This window comes from Malus domestica, chromosome 07 (genome assembly GCF_042453785.1).
Source record: "Malus domestica chromosome 07, GDT2T_hap1".
NCBI classification, from domain to species: domain Eukaryota; kingdom Viridiplantae; phylum Streptophyta; class Magnoliopsida; order Rosales; family Rosaceae; genus Malus; species Malus domestica.
The window spans coordinates 9,161,609-9,174,575 of NC_091667.1; the positions used below are offsets into that span (position 1 = coordinate 9,161,609).

Below are 12,967 nucleotides of genomic sequence, written 5' to 3' on the forward strand. Positions count from 1 at the left end.
AGAATTGATGAATCCATTGAAGTACAAAAATTTAGGCATTCACCTGTAATCTGACTTGAACGACATTGGATCAAGTGTTCCTCTTGTGGTTTAAAGAGTCACTATCAATCAAGCCTCCTGTAAAGACAAAATTTAGCAGTCATTTATTTGAGTGAAAGATGCAAACCTTCCCTCTTTTTACAAGAGGAACTCATCTGCAAACCGGTGGTGACTGATGATAGAAGCGTACCATGGTAAGTACACTGAGAAAAAGAGTTTGAACAAAATTTTCTTGTAGAGTAGTATTAGTATACCAACCACTATCATCTCGGCCTTTTTTGGAACCAATAGACAATTATTTTATTTTATTTTTTTATCTCTAGACGGATGGAAATCATTTTTAGAAATTGGATGTGGAAAAACACAGAATTCACAATTTGGGGAGTAACATGATGATACTAGAAATCTAGTAAACATAACAAAAGGCATGAAATATTCATGGAAATTGTGAAATCATAAGAAATTTGTACATGTTACTTGAGTGTTTTCTAGTCATTGGAGTAGTGATAAACCATGTCTAACCAACTATCCATAGCACTTACAATAAGTATATTGAAACTGTTTTGATTAGTCAAAACTTTAAAAAATTAATCAAAATTACCAATTATGATTAAGTTTACGAGACTCCATGAAATTCATGTTTAATTGCGGGACTAGATGCATCTATTTCATTCAAATCAAGAAATACAATGCAATCAAATAACAAAACACTTGAATTGAAAGATAAAGCCGAGGAATATAGAAATCTTCAAGTCTTGAAGAGATGGGAGCATAGCCCTGCTTTTTGCAACAAAACAATCTTTTTTTTTTTTCAGAAAATTACAGGAAGACAAATAAAATTTGAAACAAATTACTTCAATTGAATAGGGAATCTGCAAATTGCTACCACTCAATAATTTTGCAGAAGGGACAATTCTGTTTCATTTCCCTGCAATAACAAGAAGTACAATTCTGTAACAGTTCTCCCCACTAACCTAAACCCACTTCTTCAATTCCTTCTTATTTGTCAATCCTAAACCAAGGGAACCTTATGACATTTAAACCTTAATTATCAATTATACAAAGTTTATCGGAAATACATAAACAACGAAATTCCACTAACGAACTAAACAAATGGCCCTTCAATACATCTTTACAGAATCACAACTTACCTTCCAAATTGGACACAATGCAATAAGCAAGAATTGCAATGTTCTAAGACTTTTTCGGATCAAGCACACACTTAATTCAGAATTGTTCCCACAAAATTGGACAAAATGCAAACAACAACAACAACAAAGCCTTTTCCCACTAAGTGGGGTCGGCTATATGAATCCTAGAACGCCATTGCGCTCGGTTTTGTGTCATGTCCCTTCGACTACTCCTACTTTATCTCGGATATCCTCATTCCTAATCTTATCCTTTCTCGTGTGCCCATACATCCCACGAAGCATCCTCATCTCCGCTACACCCATTTTGTGTACGTGTTGATGCTTCACCGCCCAACATTCTGTGCTATACCGCATCGCTGGCCTTATTGCCGTCCTATAAAATTTTCCCTTGAGCTTCAGTGGCCTACGACGGTCACACAACACGCCGGATGCACTCTTCCACTTCATCCATCCAGCTTGTATTCTATGGTTGAGATCTCTATCTAATTCTCCGTTCTTTTGGAAGATAGATCCTAGGTAGCGAAAACGGTCGCTTTTTGTGATATTCGCTAGATTGCTCCGGTCATTAGTGTGGATAGGTATATAAATGGATAGAGATAGGGAAGCAAACACAAGATGTACGTGGTTCACCCAAATTGGCTACGTCCACGGAATATAGGAGTTCTCATTAATTGTGAAGGGTTTACACAAGTACATAGGTTCAAGCTCTCCTTTAGTGAGTACAAGTGAATGATTTAGTACAAATGACATTAGGAAATATTGTGGGAGAATGATCTCGTAATCATGAAACTTCTAAGTACCGAAGTGTGGTATCATCTTCACTTGCCTTATCTGTCTCATAAGTAGATGTGGCATCTTCTCTGGAAGTACTCTTCCTCGATCCAGGGATGGTATCTTTAACTGGTGGAGATGCACAAGGTAATGTATCAATTTCACTTGAAGCTTACTTGTAGTTTCAGGCTTGGTCAAGCGCGATACAAACCATGTAGTAGAAGTCCCCCAAGTCGCCGAGCTAGGGGATCTGTTGAAAGAGATGACAAACAAGGTAAGCAATCAGAGCTCCAAGCAATCGGTCCTAGATCAGAAGTTTGATTTCGAGTTCCGGCTGATTGTTCTCATTCTCCCTATCTTGCAGGCATCATTCTCCCTATCTTGTCTCCACATGCTTCCTTGTATCATTCTCACTTGCCCTATCTGTTCCTCAGGCAGATGCGGTACCTTCTCTGGAAGCATAAGATGTTGGAGATGAGTACTCGAGAGCAATGCCAGGTAAGTAATCAGGTAAGGGGTTCCAGGCAATCAGTTCCTGACTGGAAGCTTGATTCCAAGTGCTGACTGATTGCTCTCTTTCTCCTTGTCTTGCAGGTAAGAACAAGGCCAAAGGAAAAGACAGGGAAAAAGCATGATATGGGATACTCTTGCTTTTAACCCTGATGATATGAGATATTCTTACTCTGGTATAACTTGTTTGCAGAGGTATTATCGGGGGGAAAGAAAGCTGAATATTTCGAAAGGCTTCGTTGGGAGTGCCCTCTCATATATGAGAAAGGGTTGAGCATTTTTGCAGGTCTGCCTGTCCGTTGGGAATGGAGGTCGACATATATAGGAGTCTCCCTAACAACAAGTAGTAATGTTATTCCTTTACCCTGCTTGGTCATAGCACGGTAGTGGGAGCTGCCATCTTCACATGTTTTAACTCTGTCAGAGCACTTTGAAAAAGTGCTCTGTGGTATCTGGAAAGCTGATGTTGCGTGTGAAGATTACAGACAAGCAATCCTGTCGGGGATCTGGCTCTCGAGATTCGAAGAACGATGCCTCTTCGATTTTTGAGAAAGCAATCCTGCTGGGGGTCTGGCTCTCGAGATTCGGAGAGCGGTGTCTCTTCGATTTTTGAGAAAGTAATCATGTTGGGAGTCTGGCTCTCGAGATTCAGAGGGCGGTGCCTCTTCGATTTTGGAGCAAGCAATTTTGTTGAGAGTGTTTTCTCGAATGTGAGTAAAGGTTGGACATGTTTGCTAGTCTACCTTGCCACGAAGCACAGAGGTTGACACACAGGGATTTTCCAATTATCCAGCAGTGGTACTGTTCTTTTACCCTTGTGGGTAATAATATGGTAGCTAGACCTTCAAAATTTATGTGTCTAAACTTTGTTAGTGCTATTTCTTCGCTATTCTTTTACCCTTCTTGGTCAGAGCGATATAGTGGGAGCTGCAAGCTTCACGTGTCTCAACTTTGTCAGAGAATTTTGGCAAAGTTATCTGTGGTACCCATGAGCTAATGTTGCGTATGGAAAGTGGGTGATTGAACAGTAAGATTCATGTACTTTCTACTTCACCAGAAATCTTCAACAGAATGCCCGTAATTTCTGCAAAGCTGAGTGTGCGTGTGACAGGTGCTGACAAGGCTGAAAAAGTAGGTGCCTCTTCGATTTCTAAGATCGGCCCTCGTGGTCTCTGAGCAGCCTAGCTTTTGAGAAAGCAAGCGCCTCTTCGATTTCTGAGATCGGCCTTCATGGTCTTTGAGCAGCCCAGCTTTTGAGAAAGCAAACGCCTCTTCGATTTCTGAGATCGACCCTCGTAGTTTCTGAGCAACCCAGCTTTTGAGAAAGCAAACGCCTCTTCGATTTCTGAGCAGGCGCCTCTTCGATTTTTGAAGCTCCGTAAAGTGCAGATTTTTATAGAGGTTGGCATTAAGTTCCAAAGCACACTTGAATCTCCACTAGTAGAAGCTCCATTCTTGCACTTCTAAGATCTTGATTTGTCCGACCTCCTCTCTTCAACACCTTTGAAAATGTCTGGCCCATCCGACCGTCGTTTTGACTTGAACCTTGTTGAAGAGGCAGCCCCGCCTTCTCCAGACAACATATGGCGCCCATCCTTCGTCTCCCCTACTGGTCCTCTTACTGTTGGGGATTCCGTGATGAAGAATGATATGACCGCTACGGTGGTGGCTAGGAACCTTCTCACTCCCAAAGATAACAGACTACTTTCCAAACGGTTTGATGAGTTGGCTGTTAAGGATTCTCTGGCTCTCAGTGTTCAGTGTGCAGGTTCTATGTCTAATATGGTCCAACGCCTATTTGCTCGAACCCGCCAAGTTGAATCATTGGCGGCTGAAGTGATGAGTCTCAAACAGGAGATTAGAGGGCTCAAGCATGAGAATAAACAGTTGCACTGGCTCGCACATGACTATGCTACAAACATGAAGAGGAAGCTTGACCAGATGAAGGAATCTGATGGTCAGGTTTTACTTGATCATCAGAGGTTTGTGGGTTTGTTCCAAAGGCATTTATTGCCTTCGTCTTCTGGAGCTGTACCGCGTAATGAAGCTCCAAATGATCAACCTCTGATGCCTCCTCCTTCTAGGATTCTGTCCAGTACTGAGGCTCCGAATGATCCCCCTCCGATGCCTTCTCTTTCTGGGGCTCTACCGACTGCTGAGACTTCTCCTAAGCAACCTTTGTGAAAGCTCCCTCTTGTTTGTTTATTTTGACTCATGTATATGTACATATTTGTAACTTATCGGGGATATCAATAAATAAGCTTTGCTTCATTTTAACGTATTGTGTTAAATACACCAAAGCCTTCTTCACTAAGTTCTTTGAATTTTTCTTTTGTTGAAGCTTTGTAAGTGGAACATGTAGGTTGAGGTAGTGTTCCCTTAATTTCCCGAGTGAGGAAAACTTCTCGGTTGGAGATTTGGAAAATCCAAGTCACTAAGTGGGGTCGGCTATATGAATCTTGGAACGCCATTGTGCTCGGTCCTGTGTCATGTCCTCCGTTAGATCCAAGTACTCTAAGTCTTTTCTTAGAGTCTCTTCCAAAGTTTTCCTAGGTCTTCCTCTACCCCTTCGGCCCCGATCCTCTGTCCCATAGTCGCATCTTCTAATCGGAGCGTCAGTAGGCCTTCTTTGCACATGTCCAAACCACCGTAACCGATTTTCTCTTATCTTTCCTTCAATTTCGGCTACTCCTACTTTACCCCAGATATCCTCATTCCTAATCTTATCCTTTCTCGTGTGCCCACACATCCAACGAAGCATCCTCATCTCCGCTACACCCATTTTGTGTACGTGTTGATGCTTCACCGCCCAACATTCTGTGTCATACAGCATTGCTGGCCTTATTGCCGTCCTATAAAATTTTCCCTTGAGCTTCAGTGGCATACGGCGGTCACAGAACACGCCGGATGCACTCTTCCACTTCATCCATCCAGCTTGTATTCTATGATTGAGATCTCCATCTAATTCTCCGTTCTGTTGCAAGATAGATCCTAGGTAACGAAAACGGTCACTCTTTGGTATTTCTTGATCTCCGATCCTCACCCCTAACTCGTTTTGGCCTCCATTAGCATTGAACTTGCACTCCATTTATTCTGTCTTTGATCGGCTTAGGCGAAGACCTTTAGATTCCAACACTTATCTCTAAAGGTTAAGCTTTGCATTTACCCCTTCCTGAGTTTCATCTATCAACACTATATCGTCTGCGAAAAGCATACACCAAGGAATATCATCTTGAATATGTCCTGTTAACTCATCCATTACCAACGCAAAAAGGTAAGGACTTAAGGATGAGCCTTGATGTAATCCTACAATTATGGGAAAGCTTTCGGTTTTTCCTTCATGAGTTCTTACGACAGTCTTTGCTTCTTCATACATATCCTTTATAGCTTGGATATATGCTACTCGTACTCCTTTCTTCTCTAAAATCCTCTACAGAATGTCTCTTGGGACCCTATCATACGCTTTTTCCAAATCTATAAAGACCATGTCTAAATCATTTTTCCCATCTCTATATCTTTCCATCAATCTTCGTAAGAGATAGATTACCTCCATGGTTGAACGCCCTGACATGAACCCGAATTGGTTGTCCGAAACCCGTGTCTCTTGCCTCAATCTATGCTCAATGACTCTCTTCCAAAGCTTCATTGTATGACTCATTAGCTTAATACCCCTATAGTTCATGCAATTTTGTACGTCACCCTTGTTCTTGTAGATATGCACCAAAGTGCTCGTTCGCCACTCATTTGGCATTTTCTTCGTTTTCAAAATCCTATTGAAAAGGTTAGTGAGCCATGTTATACCTCTCTCCCAAAACTTTCCACACTTCGATTGGTATATCGTCTAGGCCCACTGCTTTTCTATGCTTCATCTTCTTCAAAGCTACAACCACTTCTTCCTTTCGGATTCGACGATAAAAAGAGTAGTTTCTACACTTTTTTGAGTTACTCAACTCCCCTAAAGAAGCACTCCTTTCATGTCCTTCATTGAAAAGATTATGAAAATAACCTCTCCATCTGTCTTTGACCGCGTTCGCTGTAAAATTGGACAAAATGCAATAAGCAATAATTAAATATCACTACTTTCCTTCCAAAAGCGCATACTTCATCAATGGTAACATTAGGCCCCCTCAACAAATTCCAAATTCTACACTCAGATCCAATCAGCAATAATATAATAAAAAGGCATATAGAGATCCAAAATGTTGAAATTACAATAAAAAATCAAATCATGCTTTAAAGAAATGCAACATATTCATGAAAAACTTGAAATTTTGGGAACAATTCACTTCATTCATTAGAATCAAAGTAAAGAGATTGAAGCCAAAATTTGAAACAAAAACCATAATCGAATTAACTAAATTATATCATTTGAAAAGGATAATAACTAAGAAATAAAACAGATTGAGAAGGACAATCATGACCTATGCCCAACTGCTCCTAGAAGAATTGTATCGATTGCTTAGCTGACAAAAGGGTCTCATCATGTAATGGCACTCCAGTCAAATCCAAATATCCAAATGTTATATAATTACTAATCCCAACAAAATTACTCGATTATACAACACACAGAGCAGCTCAAAATGTTAAACATTGACCCAAAGAAAATATGGGAAAATTAAAGACTTTTCCTTTTAATTTTCCCACCGTTTCTCAGGAACCAAACAGGTAAAATGGAAATAAAATTGAGAAAAGGAAGAAAACGGAAGCAGAATTAAAAGAAACCATCGATGGAGGGGGTGAGGTTGAGACCAATGCCATCGCCGAGAAGCAAAGTGATGGGGTAGCGTTTGGAGGGTGAGGCTGCAGAGCAACTGATCTTACCCACTCTGCTTTCATCGACCGCTAAACAGAGAAAAAGGAGATAAAAATAAAAAAATAAAAAAAATTGTCGTATAAATAAATTTGTAAAAGTGGGAAAATTGGCGGTGATTACAATTTGTAAAAGGAGCAACTGATCCTACCCACTCTGCTTCATCGATGGATATTGTATAAATAAATTTGAAACCCCTCATACCTTAAATTGGAATTTCGAAACTGAAAGACGAAGGCAAGACGACGACATAGTACGGTTTGCCGGCGTTCGTACGAAAACAGCTCGCCAGAATTAGAAGACCTAGAACCTAGCCGCTTAACACTTGAAATCGATTTGTTGGTTTCGAGGTTTAAGTGTGGGAATTCGCTTTGCTGATTTGAGGGTTTTAGGTTTCGAATATTTTTCTGTTAATTGTGAGCAACAGAGCTAAAGGGGACGATGTTTTGCCAGATGAGGCGAAGAGGCAGAGGGGAAGATTCACTCACTCCAATCCTTCAAGAACCCATAATTTTTTCAATCTTTGGAACCCTAGAAAAATCACCAGAAGATTAATTTCTTTGGAAAAGAATTTTTTAAAATCTAAAGTAGGATAAATTGCTTACCTTCCGTATAGAGGGTTTTGGAAAATGCAAGGATGGACTGGTGGCGCGTCGCGGTTCTCGCGTGTGAGCTAGTCGTCGAATTTGGGTACAGGTGGAAAAGCAATTTACAGAGTTGGCGGTGGTTTTGTTTGATTGAAGAATCTCGTTGAAAGAGGAGGAAGGCTTTCGAAAATGGAGCACTGCAGCAGGAAGGAAAAGGTGGAGGAGATTGGTTGATTCGTGATAGTGTCATTCCCCTTTCACTTAAAGAATAAAACAAGGAACTTTAACGAAAAGCACCTGGTACTGTTTACTTTAACGAAAAATCACATTTTTACACTAAAAAGTCAATCCTGGTACTATTCACTTTAGCCTTTATTTTGTCCTTATCATTAAAACTCAAAGTTTTCAAACCCTTTTCATTAGTTTGCTATAAAACAATTATAGCTACGTAACCTTTTCTCTACGTAAGATTGTGTCATTAGCACGGAACGGGACAAAGAGACAAATAAAACAATCACAAACCCGCCTCTTAAACCTACAGCCTTCTGCGACTTGAACATTTCTTCGCCTCGGACCCCAGAGGACTCCGCCAAGGCCGTTCCCGGCGACCCATTTCCTCTCGACGGTGCTCGAGCCAGCCGAGCCCTCAGGATTCAGCAACTCTCTCTTTGGGAAATGGATTCCCTTTGGGTGTTATACCTTCCTAATCCCCCACTTCTAACAGGGACTTGGGTTCTTTCTCTCTCCAGTCCCTCTTGCTCAGACCAGCTACCTCTAACTGGTACACTGCTACAACTTCTTTGCTTAGCTATTGCCTATTGGGTTTTTCTCAATCTTTTTATTTATTTTTCATTTAATGGATATTCTTTTTCGTTTTACGTGTCCGTGGATTAGTTTGTGGTTTCTATAGTTACTGAGAAAATGATGGGAAATGGGTGTGATTCGTTTGTTGTTTGTTTGGTTGCTGGGAAAGTTTGGAGGGAAGAGCAATTGAAATTGTTGTTATGGGGTGGAATTGGGTAATGGAAAAAGGTTAGGAAAGATAATTTGTCTCCTGTTCCTGAGAAATGTACCTTTTTTTTGTTCTCCAAATTCGTATTTTTGTAAATGATTTTTATATTACTAATTGCTAAAGAGCCTCTGCTTCTAGGCTTGGTTTGTGCTATGTTTGATATGTAGGAAGATGTTGGTATATATTATATAAGATTTGGATTATTGGTGAATTACTTGATGTGAGAAAGAGAGATTGAGTGGAAAGCTTGACAGCCGAACAAAGCTTGTTTGCCTTGTTATAGTGGTATAACACATAAAGCATGAATTTTTTGTTGCCTCATTATTTTACTGATTTGCAAGGGGGTTCTTATGTTTTTCGAGAGCATCAAAGTTTCCTTTGCTTTATCACGTTTATCGGAGCAATGGTTGGGATTATCCAACTTTTCTTTTTATGGGACTTTGTAGGTGAAAAAGTTTGTTTCGATGTTTTGAAATTTGAAAAATATCGTATCTAATGAATGTACTGTGTAAATGCATTGAAAATGCATTTTTTTTCTGATCCAAATGCGTTGAGTTTTGGGCAGTTCCGCCCGAAGAAACTTTTTCTTCTATTAAAGCTGAATTTACTAATGACGAGATGGAGGTCTCTACATTCAAAGATGTGGTGAAGCATGTCATGGACAAGTCACTTTATTCATTTGGATTATGCGCACAGCTTCTTTTGTCTCCGTCATCATCCATACAGTTGAGCACAGAAGGGAATGGTGAGAAAAAAAAGTAAATTGATGCTCTTTCACAAGGCACACATTTGCTTTCCTAGTTTTGACCTTTAATCAAATTGTTTAAACAGTCAGAATTCATGTTATCTTTTGTTTTCCAGGTTCGTGAAGCGAGTTTGAGTGATTTATGGGTGTAGGTGGATGATATGTTTACTGATTGCAGTTGTTAGATTTAATGTTCTTCCTGGGGTTTGTTCATGCCAGGTTGATCCGTTGTAGTATCATCGTACTGCGATTTTTTATCTTTCATACGACAAATTTCTCATATAGGAATTAAAGTTAAACATATGTAATTCTAGGGATGTATCTACATGAGCTATTAATCACTTGAACATATACCAGAATCAGTGAGCATGTATAATCTTAAAAGTATTATTCCTAATTTCTTAATTGTTGAAAAATAAGGCCTTGTTTGGTCTCTAGGATTGGAATGGAATGGATAAACTACTGTATTCAATGTATATTAAAGATAAAGGTGAATGAGTTTTCATATTAAGGGGATTAGAAGGGGGATAAGACATCAACAACAACAACAACAAAGCCTTTTCCCACTAAGCGGGGTCGGCTATATGAATCCTAGAACGCCATTGCGCTCATTTGTGTCATGTCCTCCGTTAGATCCAAGTACTCAAGTCTTTTCTTAGGGTCTCTTCCAAAGTTTTCCTAGGTCTTCCTCTACTCCTTCGGCCCCGAACCTCTGTCCCGTAGTCACATTTTCGAACCGGAGCGTCAGTAGGCCTTCTTTGCTCATGTCCAAACCATCGGAACCGATTTTCTCTCATATTTCCTTCAATTTTGGCTACTCCTACTTTACCTCGGATATCCTAATTCCCAATTTTATCCTTTCTCGTGTGCCCATACATCCCACGAAGCATCCTCATCTCCGCTACACCCATTTTGTGTACGTTGATGCTTCACCGCCCAACATTCTGTGCCATACAACATCGCTGGCCTTATTGCCGTCCTATAAAATTTTCCCTTGAGCTTTAGTGGCCTACGACGGTCACACAACACGCCAGATGCACTCTTACACTTCATCCATCCAGCTTGTATTCTATGGTTGAGATCTCCATCTAATTCTCCGTTCTTTTGCAAGATAGATCCTAGGTAGCGAAAACGGTCACTTTTTGTGATCTTCGCTAGATTGCTCCGGTCATTAGTGTGGATAAGTATATAAATGGATAGAGATAGGAAAGCAAACACAAGATGTACGTGGTTCACCCAGATTGGCTACTTTTTGTGATCCATCCAGCTTGCTTACTTGTAGTTTCATGCTTGGTCAAGCGAGATACAAACCATGTAGTAGGAGTCCCCCAAGTCGCCGAGCTGGGAGATCTGCTGAAAGAGGTGACAGACAAGGTAAGCAATCAGAGCTCCGGCTGATTGTTCACATTCTCCCTATCTTGCAGGCAGCATGAAGGATAAAGAGAAGAAAAATGAGGAGAGATGATATGGGATACTTTTGCTTTTGAAGAAGTAACTTTCCACAGGCTTATTCTTGAACTGGGCTGGAGGGTTTTCTGGTTTCCTCCAGAGTATAAGGCCGACTGAAGAATTTGAGGGTCAAAACAAGTCCATCAAATCTAGAGTACGTTCGACCCTGCTGATATGGGATACTTTTGCTTTTGATAGAGTAGTGGATGTATCGGCACGTGTGCTGTTACGCTTGTCTCCACATGCTTCCTTGTATCCTTCTCACTTGCCCTATCTGTTCCTCAGGCAGATGCGGTATCTTCCCTGGAAGCATAAGATGTTGAAGATGAGTACTCGAGAGCAATGCCAGGTAAGTAATCAGGTAAGGGGTTCCAGGCAGTCAGTTCCTGGCTGGAAGCTTGATTCCAAGTGCTGACTGATTGCTCTCTTTCTCCTTGTCTTGCAGGTAAGAACAAGGCCAAAGGAAAAGATAGGGAAAAAGCATGATATGGGATACTCTTGCTTTTAACCCTGATGATATGAGATATTCTTGCTCTAGTATAGCTTGTTTACAGAGGTATTATCCGGGGGAAAGAAAGCTGAATATTTCGAAAGGCTTTGTTGGGAGTGCCCTCTCAGATAAGAGAAAGGGTTGAGCATTTTTGCAGGTCTGCCTGTCCGTTAGGGATGGAAGTCGACATATATAGGAGTCTCCCTAACATCAAGTAATAATGTTATTCCTTTATCCTGCTTGGTTATAGCACGGTAGTGGGAGCTGCCAGCTTCACATGTTTTATCTCTGTCAGAGCACTTTGAAAAAGTGGTTTGTGGTATCTGGAAAGCTAATGTTGCGTGTGAAGATTACAGACCTGTCGGGGGTCTGGCTCTCGAGATTCGGAGAACGATGCCTCTTCGATTTTTGAGAAAGCAATCCTGCTGGGGGTCTGGCTCTCGAGATTCGGAGAGCGGTGTCTCTTCGATTTTTGAGAAAGTAATCATGTTGGGAGTCTGGCTCTCGGGATTCGGAGGGCCGTGCCTCTTCGATTTTGGAGCAAGCAATCTTGTTGGGAGTGTTTTCTCGAATGTGAGTAAAGGTTGGGCATGTTTGCTAGTCTACCTTGCCACGAAGCACAGAGGTTGACACAGGGACTTTCCAATTATCCAGCAGTGGTACTGTTCCTTTACCCTCTCTTCGATTTTGAGAAAGTAATCATGTTCGGAGTCTGGCTCTCGAGATTCGGAGGGCGGTGCCTCTTCGATTTTGGAGCAAGCAATCTTGTTGGGAGTGTTTTCTCGAATGTGAGTAAAGGTTGGGCATGTTTGCTAGTCTACCTTGCCACGAAGCACAAAGGTTGACACACCGGGACTTTCCAATTATCCAGCAGTGGTACTGTTCCTTTACCCTCTCTTCGATTTTTGAGAAAGTAATCATGTTGGGAGTCTGGCTCTCGAGATTCGGAGGGCGGTGCCTCTTCGATTTTGGAGCAAGCAATCTTGTTAGGAGTGTTTTCTCGAATGTGAGTAAAGGTTGGGCATGTTTGCTAGTCTACCTTGCCACGAAGCACAGAGGTTGACACACCGGGACTTTCCAATTATCCAGCAGTGGTACTGTTCCTTTACCCTTGTGGGTAATAATATGGTAGCTAGACCTTCAAAATTTATGTGTCTAAACTTTGTTAGTGCTATTTCTTTGCTATTCTTTTACCCTTCTTGGTCAGAGCGATGTAGTGGGAGCTGCAAGCTTCACGTGTCTCAACTTTGTCAGAGAATTTTGGCAAAGTTATCTGTGGTACCCATGAGCTAATGTTGCGTATGGAAAGTGGGTGATTGAACAGTAAGATTCATGTACTTTCTACTTCACCAGAAATCTTCAACAGAATGCCCGTAATTTCTGCAAAGCTGAGTGTGCGTGTG

At 41.0% G+C, this 12,967-nt stretch overlaps 1 long non-coding RNA gene across 1 annotated transcript; it reads right to left on the reverse strand.

The window, feature by feature from the left end:
• Positions 1–6,973: 6,973 nt before the first annotated feature.
• Positions 6,974–8,099, reverse strand: LOC103447318 (uncharacterized). The gene is made up of 3 exons (XR_531044.3): positions 7,887–8,099; positions 7,486–7,812; positions 6,974–7,313 (listed from the first exon to the last, which is right to left on the reverse strand). It is a non-coding gene; the product is annotated as an uncharacterized lncRNA (long non-coding RNA).
• Positions 8,100–12,967: the final 4,868 nt, after the last annotated feature.